Below are 18,166 nucleotides of genomic sequence, written 5' to 3'. Positions count from 1 at the left end.
AAAAAATGAATAAAGGGCTCTTGTGTCATTTTGCATGGTTTGATATTTTGTAATATATCTGAATTTAATATGGAGGGGTAATTTTGTCTTTTCACATGACCTAAGGCAGTGTTTGGATGGAATTTCAAAAAAGGGGGTATCATTGTCCAAAATATGAGCAACTTTCATCTGTTTATCCTTTTGTCAAACTTCAAGGGATGTGAATGTACTTTATCCAAATTTTAAAGAGCACTTGTGTTGTGTACTAATTACCATGGTATAAGTATAGGTGCGTTTTTGAAAGCGTTGGTAAGTGTGAAATTTAGTGCGGGCGGGAAAAATTGGCGCTCTAATGTTTATTTCACTTTTTTATTTCGTTAATTTTTCATTTATTTCTAACCTTTTCTCATCCGAGCCCTAGGTTTCTCTTCAGCCTCCCCATTCGCCTCTTCTCTATTCTCGGTCTCAACTCTAAACTTGCCCCCTCTCTCTCTACAACTCCCCAGTCACCTCCATCTCTATTCTCGTTCTCAACTTTGAACTTGCTCCCCCCTCTCTGCAAGAATTAGAAGTTCAAAACCCATATATTTCAGTTTATCTATCTCTCTGCAAGAATCAAAAGTTCAAAACTTATTACATAATCAAAACCCATATCTGATATGCCAGATTGTTCAAAAAATCAAAACCCATATCTTTTAGTTTCCATAGCCCGATGTTCCAGTTCGGGTTCGCCGTTCGCAAGCTTTAGCCGCTGTCTCTCAATTCTTAAGCTTGCCCCCCTCTCTCTCTCTGCAACTGCTGACTTGTATGTATGGTTTTTTTTTTTTTTTTTTTTTTTTTTTTTTTTTTTTTTTTTTTTCTAAATCAATTAATCACTGGCTTGTTGTGATGGAAAAACACGAGGAGGACGACACTTCCAGGGACCAGATCATCGATAGTTACATCAAAACGCTAGCTATGGTTGTTGGAAGGTTTGGATTAACGTTTTACTTTTTTCTGTAATTTTCTTATAATTTGATTAAGGCCGCTCCCCCTTTGATTGATGAGAGATGTAAAGAAAGTTACAGAAAATTGCCCAAGTCAGATTGTGATGTTGATTTTGTGTGTTCAGTTTGTAGAGTGAGTGCTCCATAGTATCGGATGTTGCCGACACAGACAAATCTTAATATGCCTCCACTTCCTTCCAATATGGCGGAAAAGGTTCTTCCAGTTGCAGCAACACAATCAAAGACCAGTGGGGGTGAGAATTTTGAGTTCCTCGAACTATTTATGTGCTTCAAATTTTGTATTCTGAATTTGTAGAGGAAGTAAAACTTTGGATCATATATATGCGTATGTACATATATTGTTTTGATATGCACAGGAAATTTGGGAAAAAATTGTTCTAATTTTGAACCTATAAAACTTTCGATTTCTGCAAAATCCTCTCAAAGTTGAGTCAATAATTGTGTATATAATATTATCCTTTTTAACATTTTGTGTTAGTTTATTATGTTTATTCCTTCAATGTATTAAGGGGTTTTATTCAGAACCATACTCTACTGTGGTGTTAAAATTTCTAAATCAGAAGTTATCAAGTTCTTTTAATAGAAATTTTCTTATTTTTTCAAGTGAGAATAATAGAGGAATTTAAATCTTGTACAATACTACTTGTCAAAAATAAAAAATAAAAAATAAAAAAATCTTGTACTTTGACACACTATCATGATTTGGTGCAATGTTCTCCCAATAATTTACTAACTAATGATACATATAGCTCATATCAAACGACGTAGCTGAGACTTGTGATGTGTATTTGCAGCATTGCAAGTCTTTCACCAGACACAAAATGCTGATTGGTCGGCCACCAAACATCCTTCTCTGTTTCTCTCTTCACTTTTCTCATTCTTTCCTCCTTTACTCTATAAGGCTGAGAACCAAATAAAGGTTCTGTTTCCATTCATTGAGTTCGAATCATAGTTGTCAAAGGCGCCGGATGCGCCTCCAGGCACCATGTTTGCACCTTGGGTACACATAAGGCCTCTGTGTTAAGAGAGGCGTGCGCCTTTCCAACCAAGGTGCCAGGTTACAGGCGCTATAAAGGCGCGCCTGCATGAAATGGTGGTTTTTTTTACTTTTTGCTATTTTATTTTTTTGTTTGTTTGTTTATTGTCTGTGACTCTGTGTAAGTGTGTATTGTTATATTATTGTATTCTATTATTTTATTACTTAATATAGTAGAAAGCTCAAAGCCGAAAGCCTTGCAAAATAAAAAAAATAAAAAAAAAAGAAGCAAAGGAAAGAAGAAGACAGAGGCAGCGAAGGCAATACAGTGCTCACTTGGACTCTCGGATCTGCGTCGCGCCGTCGGCAAACACTCAGCAGGTAAGTTCTTCTTCTTCTCTCCTTCTTCTCTTCTTCTTCTCTTCTCAGATCTACCGGATCTGTCAATTTTTTTTTTCTTTTTTTCTTCTTTTTCCTTTTTTCTCTCGACACTCGGCTCTTTCTCGCCAGATTTATATCATTTATTTTTTCTTCTTCTTTTTATTTATATTTATTTATTTATGTTCCTCCAGTTTTTTATTATTATTATTATTATTATTATTTTTTCTTCTCCTCTCGAGTCTCGGCTCTCTCTTGAGTCCTGGCAGATTTATTTATTTATTTATTTTTTATCTTCTTCTTTTTATTTTTTTTATTTATTTTTTCTTTCTCCAGTTTTTTTTTTTTTTTTTTTTTTTTTTCTATAAAATCTCAAAGGCTCATGCAAATTTCAACAATATTTTCTTATATTAAAATTTTATTCTGGGACACAATTAATTAAAAATCAGTAATGGATCCTTGGGTTAGTCCGACGTAATGGATCCCCTTAGTGTCAGTCCAAACATCTTTGTCCAACGTAATTGTGTCTTTCAATGGTATTTTTTTTTTTTTGTCTTCTTTTTATTTTTTTTTTCTTTCTCCAGTTTTTTTCATCTTTTTTTTTTTTTTTTTTTTTTTTTTTTTTCTATAAAATCTCAAAGGCTCGCGCAAATTTCAACAATATTTTCTTATACTAAAATTTGATTATGGGACACAATTAATTAAAAATCAGTAATGGATCCTTGGGTTAGTCCAACGTAATGGATCCCCTTAGTGTCAGTCCAAACATCTTTGTCCAACGTAATGGTGTCTTTCAATGGTATTTTTTTTTTTTTTTTTTTTTTTTATTCTTCCTCTTGGCTCTCTGTGCTTATGCTCTTCAGAGTTCAACCTCTTCTTTTATTTATTTATTTTTATATTTTTATAATCTGTGCTGCTGGAATAAATTGTAGTATACAATTCTATGCTGCTGGAATAAATTGTAGTATACATATCAGTTGGTATATGGTATCATGTAGTCCATATATGCATATATATTACATCTCATACAGTAGATAAATCTCATATAGTATATGCAAGTAATAAGTGAATGTATATAAATGTATGAACATGCTATGCAGTCCATATATGATGTTTATATTTATTTGTTTTAGTTTTAATATGTTTGATTATTCACTGTTGAACTTAAGTACTTGATTTACTTTGTTTTGCAATCTTTATGTTCAATATTTAACTTAAGTAATTCATTTAGTTGATTTTTACATCTTTATATATACTATTGCATCTTTAATATTTTATTGGGTGGGTTTTGTTTTTTTTTTTTTCAATGTGCGTCTTACTTCAGTCGGGCGCGCGCCTCGCCTTGTGCCTTGCGCCTTAGGCTCTAGGAGGCATTTACGCTTTTGTGCGCCTTGAGCCTTTAACAACTATGGTTCGAATCTTCATTGAAGCTTTAATCAACCTTCTTTTAGGTTAGGTTTTACTACTCTCTTCCATCAAACGTGCAGGCAAGATTTTGTTTCAACTTTTTTTTTTTACCTAATATCATTATGTGAACTTATAATCTTAGATCTAGGTATATAACCTTGTAGTATAAAGGTAAATAAGACTAAAATAAAGTTGAATAAATGTAATATTTGTTGAAAAATGTTTATAACTTATGCTTGTGAAGTGTGAACAAATGTTGACAATTATTTCTCATAGTTGGTTTTCATTTGTAATCAATATTATAAAATGGCTTCAAAATTGACATTGGATGCGAGCATGGTGTAATGTTCTGAAAAGGGTATTGAAGATGAGAGTGGTGTTGAGGGGAATAATGAGGATGGTCAGAGGATTGAAGATTATGTGGATGGTTACTGATTTGTATTTATTTAGCTCATCACATTATTTTGTAGTTTGGGATTGCATCTGTAATTGATTATTCAACTGTTCTGTAATATTGATGAAATTTTAATTTCATAGTTTCTTTTCTAGAATTGCCTTTTATGTAGTTTATCTTTGCGCATCTCCTGATGCCGATCTGATACTGCTCAACTAAGTCAACTTCAGGGCTCAAGTCAGTGAGCAATACCTGACTTTAAAGCTTGATCAAGTTAGACGTGCTTAAGTGAACAAATTTAGTAGTAAAGTTCACACACCAACTATAAGAGCATTAAAAAATAATAAATAAATAAAATAGAAAATTGATCTACTCTGTCACCAATTACCATATCTATCTTATCATGCATTCTTTTCTTTATCAGCTTCACCAGTTGATGCCTTCAGTTGTTACCTGCCTTGTTGCAAAAAGATTAGGGAATGGATTTGCAGACAACCACTGGGAACTTAGAGACTTCACAGCAAACCTTGTTGCTTCAATATGCAAAAGGTGAGACTTTTTGTTTTATTTTGTGGATACAGAGGAAGTGAGTGCCTTATGCTCCATTTGGTAGGAAAGAAAGACATGGATGGAAGGGAGAGAAAGAGGGATACACGAGGCATCCCTAGGGAAGGGATAGTGACTTTCCCTCTGTTTGTTTGGTTGAACGGAAGTAAAGGGAAGGTAATAACTTACTTTCTTTGTTAGGAGAGAAGGGAAGAGAGTTTTAAAATCTATTTACCATTACATCCATCAATATCTATGGTACTCATTTGAAGGTACTAGGTAGTAATAGGGGTTAGTTATATCAGATAATTATGAAGGGTAGTAATTTCAATAAATAAATTTATAATAGATTTGCTGCTCCTCTCCTCTCTTCCGTCCACTCGATGGATCAAATTTGGTGGGGTAGGAACGATGGCTCATCCATCATTTCTTCCCTCCCTATCTCCACTCTTCCAAACTATGGAAGCCCCCTTGTCCTTCCTACCAAACAGGCATTATTTTAATATAACAGATCTAATATAGTACACTTGATTGTGATTTCGCTTTTGACCTTGTGCAAATGTCCATAAGTTTTAAGAACTTCTTCACTTGCCAAGATTTTAAATTTTATCTTTGTCAGTGATACAATTTCAGAATGAACGGATCGTTGAACCGTCAATTGTCCTATGCCATGATTGGTTCAAATAAATCTGGCGCAACTACACTGCTTGTTGTGACCCAAACAATAAAATTTGTTCAAATGGTGAACCAACTCGAGGTTTTTATGCCACTGTCTAAATATGTCAAGACTGAATTAGACAAATGCTTTAATTGACCTGACAAAACTCAGTCAACCAACATGCTTCCCTAACTGGTTTACTGACTACTGCATAAATTAGCCTTGAGAGATTTGGGAAAAACGAAAAAGAGAAAGAAAACAAAATAGCGCCCTAATATATATTTGCCATTTGTACCATCAGCTGTTAGCTTAGGAAGCAAAGGCACCCCTCTAGTGCGTGCTGTGGCGGACTCAGATAATGCTTGGAGTGTTTTTGAGTTTGAATTTGTTTAGTTATGTATTTATTTTATAGTTGGACATGACGAGGCAATTTTGCAATTATTTTAAAAGTAATAGAGTTCCAATGCAATTTTAGAACATATAATAGGTTAATTAAAAATAATATGAAGTTCAGAAATTAGAAACAACATCCATCCAACTCTAAGCTCCAACTTAGTTATTGGATTAATGATTTTTACTTATCAAAAGAAAAAAAAGAAGGGAAAATCATTATATATATATACAATATTATTTTCTTGTTAGATCCCTTCTGTGGCCATGTCCTATTTTTTTGGGACTTGGCGTATCGCTGTGCCATATTGTGTCATACCTGTGTCTTGTGTTCATATCTGCGTTTCATAGCTTGAGTGGTATCTCCTGCCACCCCCAAAGTGGAAATTTAGGGTTCGTAGCATTTAAAACACAGGTACATGTCTTTTACTTATACAAGAAAGAAAATATACTTGCCATTCATGTCTGAAATCTTATCTTTAGATTTGATGTTTTGCTCTTGGAATTTAATTTCTATCATTTTGCAGATTTGGACACGTTTATAATAATCTCCAGACACGTTTGACAAAAACATTGCTTCTTGCTTTCTTGGACCCAAAACGGGCATTGGCACAACACTATGGTGCTATTCAAGGATTAGCGGCTCTAGGACCTAATGTGGTATTTTCTGCTTTCGTACTCTTGTCATGAATAATAATTCTAAGTGTTAAATGTCTATTTGGAAGCTAGTTGTAAGGACCATTGATCAAACCTGCTTGTGATATTCATTAATATTAAGTGAACCCATTTTCAATTCAAGGGAAGAATTGGAGAAGAGTAATAATAGAGAGAAGAAGAGAGGAAGGGAAGGGTTTTTGAATTTCTCCCATGTTGTACCAAGGAAAACAATAGTGCAAGATTTTGTACAACTCTAAAACTTTGAAGTGTTTTTCCTTCTTCCTTCTTTTCTCTCAAAAACTCTCTAGCTTTGGAATATAATTTTAACCTGAAAGGAGAATATCTTAAAAAAAATTTCTTCTGTATCTTCTTCTCTTTTCCTTTTGCCACCATCAAATTACAGAAATAAGAATGGATAATTTTGTAATGATTGCCTTTGTTTCTTATCATTTCTATCAGTATCTTTGTTCTCATGAATAAAGTACTGATTAACATCAGTATATGTGCTTTCTGTTCAAATTTTTCTTGGGGGAGGAAGTGGTGACATCTTTTTCATTTGTACATAAAATTTTAAGCAGTTTCTGATGCTTCTCAAGTCATGAGCAGGTCCGCCTTCTTATACTGCCAAATCTTGAAACATACGTGCAATTTCTTGAACCAGAGATGCTTCTTGAGTAGCAAAAAAATGAGATGAAAAGGCATGAAGCTTGGCGTGTTTATGGGGCCTTGCTGGTGAGTATACTTCCCTTTTTTGGGAAGAAAAGGAGGATCCGGACAAAATCGGTAAAACGGAAGAGATCCGAGTGAATGGAAAGGAAAAAAACAACGGACGAATTCCACATTCACTTTAAAGAGACATGCTATCAACATAGCCCAATTTCTGAGACTTCTTATTTGGATGGGAATCAAGAAAATTCGAAGTTAAAAATATTTGAAAATAAAGAAAATTATATAGAAGAAAATAAATACCCCTTCTGGTTTGAAAAATTGCTTGTGATTCTTCTTTTCGACTATAACTGATGGAATCGACCATTGCGATATATAAAAAACCAACACTTTGAAAAGGCTGTAAGAAATGAAATGTCACAATATTTTTTTTATACATGCCAGTTTGTCAACCTTTTGGGAAATGATACAAAAAAACAAAAGATGTCTTTGTACACAATAGAAAACTCCCCTGACGAACTATACAATAATTGGATTTATACTAATGAAGAAAAAAGTAAGAACTTAAGCAACGAATTTATAAAATGAATCGAGGTTCAAGATGGAGGATCCCTTTCTTTGAATTTACTTGAAAAAAAAATTAGATTGTGTAATGATGAAACTAGGCAAGAATATTTGCCTAAAATGTATGATCCTTTTTTGAAGGTGGAACAATTAAAAAATGGTTTTCACCTTCAATCATAAATGAAACTTACATAGAAAATTTTATAGAAAAAATTTGGATAAATAAGATTCACAGTATCCTTTTTACTAATATAGATTATTGAGAATTTGAACAAAAAATAAATACATTTGATAAAAAATAATTATCAATAGACAAAAGAATTGACGGAGCAAAATTTTTGAATTTTTTATTCAATGGAAGTATAAATGATCCTAATGATCAAAAAATGAGAAAAAAATCTATTGAAATACAAGAAATCATTAAAAAAGTTCCTCGATGGTCATACAAATTAATCAACGATTTGGAACAACCGCAAGAAAGAGAAAATGAAGAAGACGGGACGGTGCAACAGCAGATTTGCTCAAGAAAAGCGAAACGTGTAGTGATTTTTACTAATAACCAACAAAATATCGATATTGAGACTGAAAATTCTAATAAAAAAGATGAAATGGCTTTAATACGTTATTCACAACAATCAGATTTTCATCGAAACATAATCAAAGGTTCTATACGCGCTCAAAGACGTAAAATAGTTATTGAGGAACTATTTCAAGCAAATGTGCATTCCCCCCTTTTTTTGGACATAATAGACAAATCTCTCCTTTTTTCTTTTGATATCTCCACACTAATGAAACTAATTTTTAAAAATGGGATGGGAAAAAAAGAAGAATTCAAAAATTTAGATTATACAGAAGAACCAATAAAAGAAGGGAAAAAAAGAAGAAGAGAACAAATGAAAGGAGAAAACGCAGATAGAAATAGCAGAAGCCTGGGATACCATTCCGCTTTCTCAAGTAATAAGAGGTTCCATGTTAGTAACTCAATCGATTTTTAGAAAATATATTATATTACCTTCATTGATAATAGCTAAAAATATTGGCCGTATTTTATTATTGCAATTTCCCGAGTGGTCTAAGGATTTAAAAGAATGGGCTGGCAAAATGCATGTTAAATGCACCTATAACGGTGTTTAATTATCAGAAACAGAATTTCCGAAAAATTGGTTACTAGATGGTATTCAAATAAAAATCTTATTCCCTTTCTGTCTAAAACCTTGGCACAAACCAAAGCTACGGCCCTTCCATAAAGATCGAATGAAAAAGAAAGGAAAAGTACAAAAAGCCGATTTTTGTTTTTTAACAGTTTGGGGAATGGAAACTGACCTTCCTTTTGGTTCTCCTCGAAAATGGCCTTCTTTTTTTGAACCCATTTTTAAGGAACTTGAAAATCAAATTGGTCAATTGAAAAATAAGTCTTTTATAGTTCTAAGAGTTTTAAAAGAAAGAATCCAATTCTTTCTAAGGGTGTTAAACGAAACAAAAAAAATGGGTAATAGGAATACCTAACATGATTCCAAATAGAAAAACTTCAATCATTTCAATTTGTTTGAAAGGAAAAAAAAAGAGGTAATATCTATTCCTAAATATTAATCCGAATTCCCCTGAATCTCAATAACTAAGAATTGACAATTGATGTGGTAAGTAACTATAGAATACTATGAATTGTTCATTGAATTAATTTCAAATAAGTTGTATCTTGCTCAGACCAATAAATAGAGCCGAGGTTATAGTTAAAGCCGTTAGTAGAAAACCGAAATAACTAGTTATAGTAGGCATAAAAGAACTAAATGAAATATGCTCTGTTCATACATATGTTTATAAATCATTTACCTAAGTTTCCGTTTTTGCAAGATAAGAGGATAAGCAAAAAGACCAATTGAAAGAAAAAGTTCAATTGAAAACTTTTGATTTATCATCTGTGACGTCTACCCATACCGTGATTCCAACCAACGGATTCGTTGAACAACTCTTGGGTAAACTTCTAAGAATAAGAACCGTGCCGTGGAACTTCATTCAAAAATGAAACTCTTTCTGAATCACTATGGAATAAAACTGGAAAATCATTTATATTTTGATCATTTTTTTTTTTTTTTCATTTTTGAATTGTATTGAATCTACTTTCAATTTTAGAATGAACCACAACCTTATAAAAGTTTTTCCCTTACTTCCATTTTAACTCATTAGATTCATTCACATAATATCTTAAATGAATGAGGAAAAAATGATCACACGATCACTCAAAAAAATAAAATCTTTATTTTGGTCCAACTAGATTCCACTACTAATTCCTATTATCTTTTCTTCTATAGGTTAGACATTCTATCTTTCCTTATTATAAAGCCTCATCCTTAAAGTTAGATCCAGAATGAACCTTTGGATCTCGATCTAATACAACAATGCATCACGAATACTAATTACAATTATTTTATTCTTTGTTCTCTTTCTTTCATCGAAAACTATCTACTACTATTACTTGTTATTCGACAACTAACCAATTCCTTAAAATGGTATTAATTTATTAGTACACTGCTTGTATTAATTTATGGTATGATGTCTTTCAGGTATGTGATTGATACCACGAGGCTGCTCAAGATGTTTCCCCCTTTAGTACCCCCATCCACAGATGTTGTCTGGAGGGTTAATGGAAGGGTTATAACTAGAAGACTGGGTAAGAGTTTCATGAACTGTTAAACCATCTACACGTACAAATTTACTGTGTTCATATGCCTTGTAGCAGTTTAGACATTGAAGTATTTAACCAATGTTTGGTGGCTTCGTTATGATTGTTTAAATGAGATTTATTATGATACCTTCTAAGGAATAGAAATAATATATTCAGGTTGGCCCTTATTTTTTCTTTTTAATTCATCAAGATAAACGCAAGGCAAGCGATGAGTAGTTGGAGCAACAGCCTCCCTTGAAGAGCAGTTGGAGCAACAGCCTCCCTTGAAGAGAGTTGCAATGGATGGCCCAATGGTTGCATTGTCAAACAACTCAACATCTGACATGCAGATAGAAACAAGTGTTCCTGCTTCTTTATCTGATTCTGATGTGGGGCCATCTTCATCTTTTCGACAATACCCGAACGACAACATTTCAGTTAGTAGAGGTAGAAGAGATAAGGGTGACAACCAGTCTTTGAAGATGTCAGCTTTCCTTGCTCGGGCTTGGAAGGATGACCTGAACTCTAGCCATCTTTTGTCGTCCTTGTTTGAGCTATTTGGTGAAAGCATTTTCTCATTCATTCCAACTTCTGAGATGTCATTGCTTTTGTGACAATTTGGAGTAAACAGCCGTTGTAAGGATTAGTTTTAGTATTTTACGAAATAAAGAAAAAATTCGCATTCTTCTCTGGAAATTAACACGTCATTTCTTATTCATGTAAAACTTAAATTCAAACACTTGCAGTAGATTGAATTCAATGTAGAGGAATGTATTATATAGGTCATTTAAACAATGTGAGATATATTTTTGTAAATTGGCATATTTCACTAACAAAACAAGTCCTAGTCAAGTTGTAATTCCAGTTACCATATTTAACTTGACCTCCACTGCGGAGTTGGAAGTTTGCACTGAAAAGGAAAGTATTGGTTGATCATCAAAAGGAAAGAACACTGATGTAGGACATTGTTTCCCACTTAGGACAATAATATACAAAGTATATTATAAGGGTTCCAAAAATATAGACAATCCACATTGAGGTTGGATTCTGTCAAGTGGGAACCTGTTCAAGATTTGGGAACCGGTTCCAGAATCTACACTTCGAAGATTACTCATTGTCCTTTGGGATCCGGTAGCAAAAATGGGAACTGGTTCCACAAGTCCTGAAGACAACAGGTTTCCTTGTTACCTTGTTCTGCTGAATCCCTTTTTGATTCTATTTTCCTTCCAAAGTCCTATGCACAAGATTTCCTTTATTTTATGAAGGAATAGGACTTTGCAACCTCTATATAAGCCATGTCATATATAAGGTTTACTCATGGCTTTGTTATACAGATTCAATATTTTTAAAGCCTTAGGAAGTTTCTTTCTCTCAGAAAATCAAAGTTGATTTTTCTGTAGTCTTCCTAAAACATACACATAGTCACCTAGTTAGGTTTGAGTTGTGGAGTTCGAATCCTGATCGTGATCATACTGTTGTATCTACAACGATCAGACAAAGTAGATTTTCTTCTATATCATTCAGACGATTGAAGAACAGAAGTAAGCGCAGTCACACTTTGAAAGGGTTAGAGCATTCGTGGAGTGTTATCTAATCTACCTACTACTTTTCTACAAATATCAAGTGTCAGTCTGAGATCAAGTTGCTGTTGGACGAGAAGTCGCAAAGCCAGAGGATCGTCAGCGGTTGATGTGGTGTAGAACGATAGGGTGTGCGCTAGAGTCAAAGTTCGGTATACTTTGTTTCAAGCATATATAATGGATTGGTTTACTTTGGACTGCATAGTTCACGAGGTTTTTCCCATAACAGTTGACATATTTTATCAACTGGGGTTTCCTCGCTAAAATCCTGGTGTCATCTTTAACTTTATACTCTGTATTATTTTATCTACATGTGATTAACTGTTTACATGTTAAAACATAAAATAAGCAAAGTTAAGGACATAAATTTGTTTTCTAGAACAAACAAAAACTTTCTAAGTAATTTCCGCTGCATACGACTCACAATTTGGTATCAGAGCAGATCTCTATACACTGAGTTGATCCTTGTTGGAAAGTTTAGTTTTGTTGTGTTTTTCAAAAATTGTTTTTGACATCATGTCTTATGCGTTGAAAGAAGGTGGTTCTAATCAACGTGGTCCTTTATTTAAAGGAGATAATTACAATTTTTGGAAATCAAAGATGAGAGCCTATTTGCAAAATTCTGGTGGTAAAACTTGGGCTATAGTTGAAACTGACTATACAGCTCCTACAATAGATACAACTGTGGATGGTAAGATAGTCAAAGAGTTAAAAGATACTTTTGCTTTTACTGCTATTGAAACTGAGCGTAATGATGCTAACGGCAAAGCTTTATATTCAATTATTAATTTTGTTGTTCCATCTGAATATGCTAGAATTTCTGATTGTAAAACTGCTAAAGAAGCTTGGGATATTTTGTAGGTTACTCATGAAGGAACTTCAAAAGTGAAGTTGTCCAAAATCCAGTTGCTCTCTTATAAATTTGGCAACATTGTGATGAAGGAAAATGAATCCTTTTTTGACTTTTATTCTAATCTTCTTGAAATAATTTCTAAACTGCGCCACTCAGGGAAAAAAGTTAGTGATAAAAAAATCTGTAAGAAAATCTTAAGGTCTTTACCTAAAAGATTTCATATTAGGGTTGAAACCATCTCTGAACATTGGAATTTGGCTACTTGTCAAGTTAATGAGATGGTAGGTGGCGGGTGGTCGCCGCTCCGACCAAATTTGTGTGCAAGTGAGTGTGACCAAGTTTTACATTTATAAATGCCACTACTACCACTAACTAAAAATATAGCAAGGGTGAGTAGGGATCGTCCCAAGGGATTGTAAGGGTCGCAAAAGGTTGTGGAATTAAGATTAAGGTTGGTAGGTCGAGTGATCAAAAGATTGGTTGGTGGTCGAGTTAGGCTAAGATGCAATTAAATTAAAGTAAACAATAATGCAATAGAGGTAAAATAAGAGAGTGAGAGATCTTGGGCTTTAGAGATCACCACTAAACACAACTCTTTTACACCTTTAATGAATGATTAATGAGGGGAAATGCATGTATTGTAATAATGGTGTGTGTGTGGTTGTTTCAACAAGCATGGATGACAAATTAAGCATATATTGTCTAAGTAACATAGTAGATAGCACAAAATATCAAATTAAGCCATTAATCATTTCTTTAAGCTCACAACCAAACACAACACAAAATTAGAGCAATATGCCACTTGCATTCATGAGTATGGAAATCAAACAACAAGCATGAATTGTCCTCCATTTAACATCTAACTACTACTACACTACAGCTAAGCTAATGATATGAAATTAAACTAATTAAACTAAGGGAGAGGCACAATCCATCAAGAAATAAGTATGAACCATCAAATAAACCACAAGGACACTCCATTAAGCACTATGCCTTGACAATCTCTAGATCTATAGCATTAATACACATAAATATGCATCAACAACACAAGAAATAGAGGCAAACACATGAACATCTATTCTAGTATACGTAGACATGTGGATAGAATGAAATGATCAATTGGAAGCATTAAACCATACAAATCATTGAATAAACAAGATCTAAATATATAAATATGTCAAAACAAGTATTACAATACAAATCCCCTAAAAAATACATAAATCAAGATGTAGAAAGTATGCTGAGGGCTAACTCTAGCCCCAAGAGGATGTCTAGCCACTCATGGATGGTGTCCTCTAACCCTCAAGGGATAACTCCATGGTAGAGATTTGCTCCTTGGTAGATGAAGAGTCTCCAATGGTGTTTCTAGCCTCCTCCTTTCTTTTCTTCCTCTCTAAGGCTGTAGCTCTCTAAGTGTGTCTAAGAATAAGTATATCAATCTCTTCAAAAAAGTAGCTCATATTCTTTATATAGGTAGGTCAAAAATCACCCTAAATGAGCTAGGCTCGTACAACAAATATTCCTCAATGATTGGATATGAGACAACTTTTAGTGAGCTGGAATTTGGATTTTCTCGGGATTTAGAAAGTTCGATCGATCGAACTTGAGGTTGGTTCGATCGAACATGACTGAGATCTATTGAACTGAAATTGGATCGATCCTGAATGGCGGCGCCTTTTGGATAAAAACAAATCTAAGATATTTTGAAGATATTTTTGGGAAAAGGACAAAAGCGGTGGTAGGGTGGTACAACTGGATAAGATCTGGCATCTGGATAAGGATAAGAAGGTTCGATCGATCGAAGAATGACGTTGGATCGATCGAACTTTTGGGATCTTTGAAAATGACATCATGGCCTGGATCTATCTTGAAGTGCTGAGATCGATCGGAGTTTGATCGATCGAAGAATGATGTTGTATCGATCGAAGATGCTGAAATTTCACCTTTTTACTTCTTTTTGCTCTACTTTGCTCCTTTTTTTGATTCATCCCAGAATTGCTTCATTTCTGCTCTTATTTGGCTGAGTTAGCTTATTTAGGGGATAAGTACCTTAAAAATGGAAATAACATGGAATCAATCTAAGGTGGAAAAATAAGATAGATAAAGGTCCTAGAATACCTAAGCTTAAGGGGTTTAAATGCGTACTTTTCTGCGCTTATCAGTAAGTTCAGTAAAAACTTTTGAGTTGTAGAATTTTGATTTAAGTAAAAAGGAGAAAAATCTTGTGTTGAAATCTACACAGGTTGAGAATTCTGTGGATGACAACTCTGAAGATGATCTTGCATTCTTGTCAAGACAATTCAGTCAGATTTTGCAGAGACAACAGAGAAAATGGAATAGCAACATGGCTAATTGATGAGCGCAAAAAAGTGCGCATTTAACCCCTTAAGCTTAGGTATTCTAGGACCTTTATCTATCTTTTTTTTTCCGCTTTAGATTGATTTTGTGATATTTCCATTTTCAGGTATTTATCCCCAAAATAAGCTAACTCAGCCAAATAAGAGTAGAAATGAAGCAATTCTGGAATGAATCAAAGAAAGCAAAGTAGAGCAAAAGAAAACAAAAAGGTGGAAATTCAGCAACTTTGATCGATCTCAAGAAAAGTTCGATCGATCGAACTTCCATTGATCTCATCTCTTCAAGATAGATCCAGGCCATGACTTCATTTCCAGAGATCCCAAAAGTTCGATCGATCGAACATCATTCTTCGATCGATCGAACATTTTTGTCCTTATCCACATACCAGATCTTATCCAGCTATACCACCCTACCAACCACTTTTGTCCATTTCCCAAAAGTATCTTCAAAATATCTCAGATTTATTTTTATCCAAAAAGGCGCCGCCATTGAGGATCGATCTAACTTCAGTTCGATGGATCTCAGCTATGTTCGATCGATCCAACCTCAAGTTTGATCAATCGAACTTTCCAAATCCTAAGAAAATCCAAATTCCAGCTCACTCAAAGTTGTCTCATATCCAATCATTGAGGAATATTTGCTGTACGAGCCCAACTCATTTGGGGTGATTTTTGACCTATCTATATAAGGAATATGAGCCATTTTTTAGAGAGACTTTTCATTCTCATTCATTTACACTTAGAGGCTTAGAGGAGGAGGAGGCTAGAGACACAAGCTTGGAGATCTTCCATCAACCAAGAAGAGGAGCAATCTCTACCATGGAGTTAGCCCTTGAGGGTTGGAGGACATCATCCATGAGTGGCTAGACATCCTCTTGGGGATAGAGTTAGCCCTAAGCATGCTTTCTACATCTTGATTTATGTATTTTTGAGGGGATTTGTATTATGATACATGTTTTGACACTCTTATATATATAGATCTTGTTTATTCAATGATTTGTATGGTTTAATACTTCCAATTGATCATTTCATTCTATCCATATGTCTATGTATGCTAGAATAGATGTTCATATGTTTGTCTCTATTTCTTATGCTATTGATGCATATCTATGTGTATTAATGCTATAGATCTAGAGATTGTCAAGACATAGTGCTTAATGGAATGTTCTTATGGTTTATTTGATGGTTCATACTCATTTATTGATGGATTGTGCCTCTCCCTTAGTTTAATTAGTTTAATTTCATGTCATTAGCTTAATTGTAGTGTAGTAGTAGTTTAGATGTTAAATGGGAGGACAATCCATGCTTGTGTTTGATGTTCCATACTTATGAATGCAAGTGGTATATTTCTCTAATTTTGTGTTGTGTTTGGTTGTGAGCTTAAAGAAAGGATTAATGGCTTAATTTGATATGTTGTGCTATTCACTATGTTGCTTAGACAATATATACTTAATTTTTCATCCATGCTTGTTGAAACAACCACACACACACTATTGTTACAATACACGCCTTTCCCCTCATTAATAATTCACTAAGGGTATAGAAGAGCTATGCCTAGTGGTGATCTCTAAACCCCAAGATTTCTCTCTCTCTTATTTTACCTCTATTGCATTCAATTATTTACTTTAGTTTAAATTGCATCTTAACTTGATTCAACCACCAATCAATCTTTTGATCACTCGACCTACTAACCCTAATCTTGATTCCGTAACTTTTTACGACCCTCACAATCCCTTGGGACGATCCCTACTCACCCTTGCTATATTTTTAGTTAGCGGTAGTAGTGGTATTTATAAATGTAAAACTTGGCCACACTCACTTGCACACAAATTTGGTCGGAACCGCGGCAAGCCACCAAGTTTTTGGCGCCGTTGCCGGGGATTGATTGATTGACGACGTCGTATTTGTGGAATCAATTAGGAATTAGTACTTTTTGATCGTGTCTTTACTTTATTTTCATTTTTATTTTGGTTACTTATTGTGTTGGTTCTTGTTTGACTAGGAGCACTGAGCAAGAAGGTGAGCAAAGGAGTATCCAAGCAAAGGAGCTAAGCAAAGCATGGAAAAAAGCTAAAATCATAAAAAATTGCTAAGCTAAGCTAAAAGCTAAAAATTTTGGAGTTGAAGTGCTATAGGACCTTTGTGAGATCTTTCTAACTCAATCTCTAGTTAAATCGTTGGCCCGCATGGAGGCTTGTATTTCAATTCTTAAATAAATCGTGAGCCCACGTGGAGGCAATTTTATTTTTCTTTGCATGATTGTTCAAGCATGGGAGTATGGGATTATTGTATGTGGAGGAAGTTCGTTGATTATTGATTTGTTGTGAAGGTGAAGTGTTTGTCATTATTTCTTGTTGTGTTGCATTGTGCATGCATGGTCATAGATCATTGAGACCCACTCTTGTCCCTTTAAATTTTCATCTTGAATCCATTGTTCGAAACCCTAGGGGAAGAGGTTGTTCTAGTCAATCCATTTCATCAATAGAAGGACACAATGAGGACCATGTGGAGGACCTTGGTCATATAGACCAACAAGGTATCCTCCACCCCAATGTGCATCATGATAACATGCAAGTACCATTAGGCATGCCAAGGCCATTCATTCATCCACCACAACAACAAGGCCAAGTTCTATTGGGATGCCAAGGCTAATCTATGCTCCACCACCTCCTATCATTCAGGGCAATCAAGGTGCCCATGTTGCACCTCGAATTGCTAATCCTCCCCTTGCTTTAAGAGATCACTATGTGCCTAATGAATATAATGCACCCACATGCATTCAATTGCCACCATTTAGAGCACACCACTATAAGATTAAGCCACAAACCATTCAATTGCTTCCTAACTATCATGGACTTGTAAGTGAAGAACCTTACAAACATTTGGATGAGTTTCTTGAAGTATGTTCCACCGTGAAATACATGGACATGCCGGAAGAGGTCTTAAGGCTTAAAATTTTTTCCATTCACCCTAAAAGACAAGGCAAAATATTGGTTTAACAATCTTAGGCCTTTTTCAATAACTTCTTGGATAGAAATGTAACAAGCATTCTTAAAGAAATACTATCCAGTTTCTAAGACCAATGCCATTCG

The 18,166-nt window shown here is 34.4% G+C and overlaps 1 pseudogene; it reads left to right on the top strand.

Annotated features, from left to right (window-relative positions):
* Positions 1–1,167: 1,167 nt before the first annotated feature.
* LOC132301525 (transcription initiation factor TFIID subunit 6-like) lies at positions 1,168–10,994 on the top strand (annotated as a pseudogene).
* The last annotated feature ends 7,172 nt before the right edge of the window (positions 10,995–18,166 follow it).

The sequence above is a fragment of the Cornus florida genome, unplaced genomic scaffold (genome assembly GCF_030987335.1).
Source record: "Cornus florida cultivar Cherokee Brave unplaced genomic scaffold, ASM3098733v1 CherokeeBrave_3.0.0_Hap2_Chr03, whole genome shotgun sequence".
Taxonomy (NCBI): domain Eukaryota; kingdom Viridiplantae; phylum Streptophyta; class Magnoliopsida; order Cornales; family Cornaceae; genus Cornus; species Cornus florida.
This window is presented reverse-complemented; position numbering and strand designations above follow the sequence as displayed.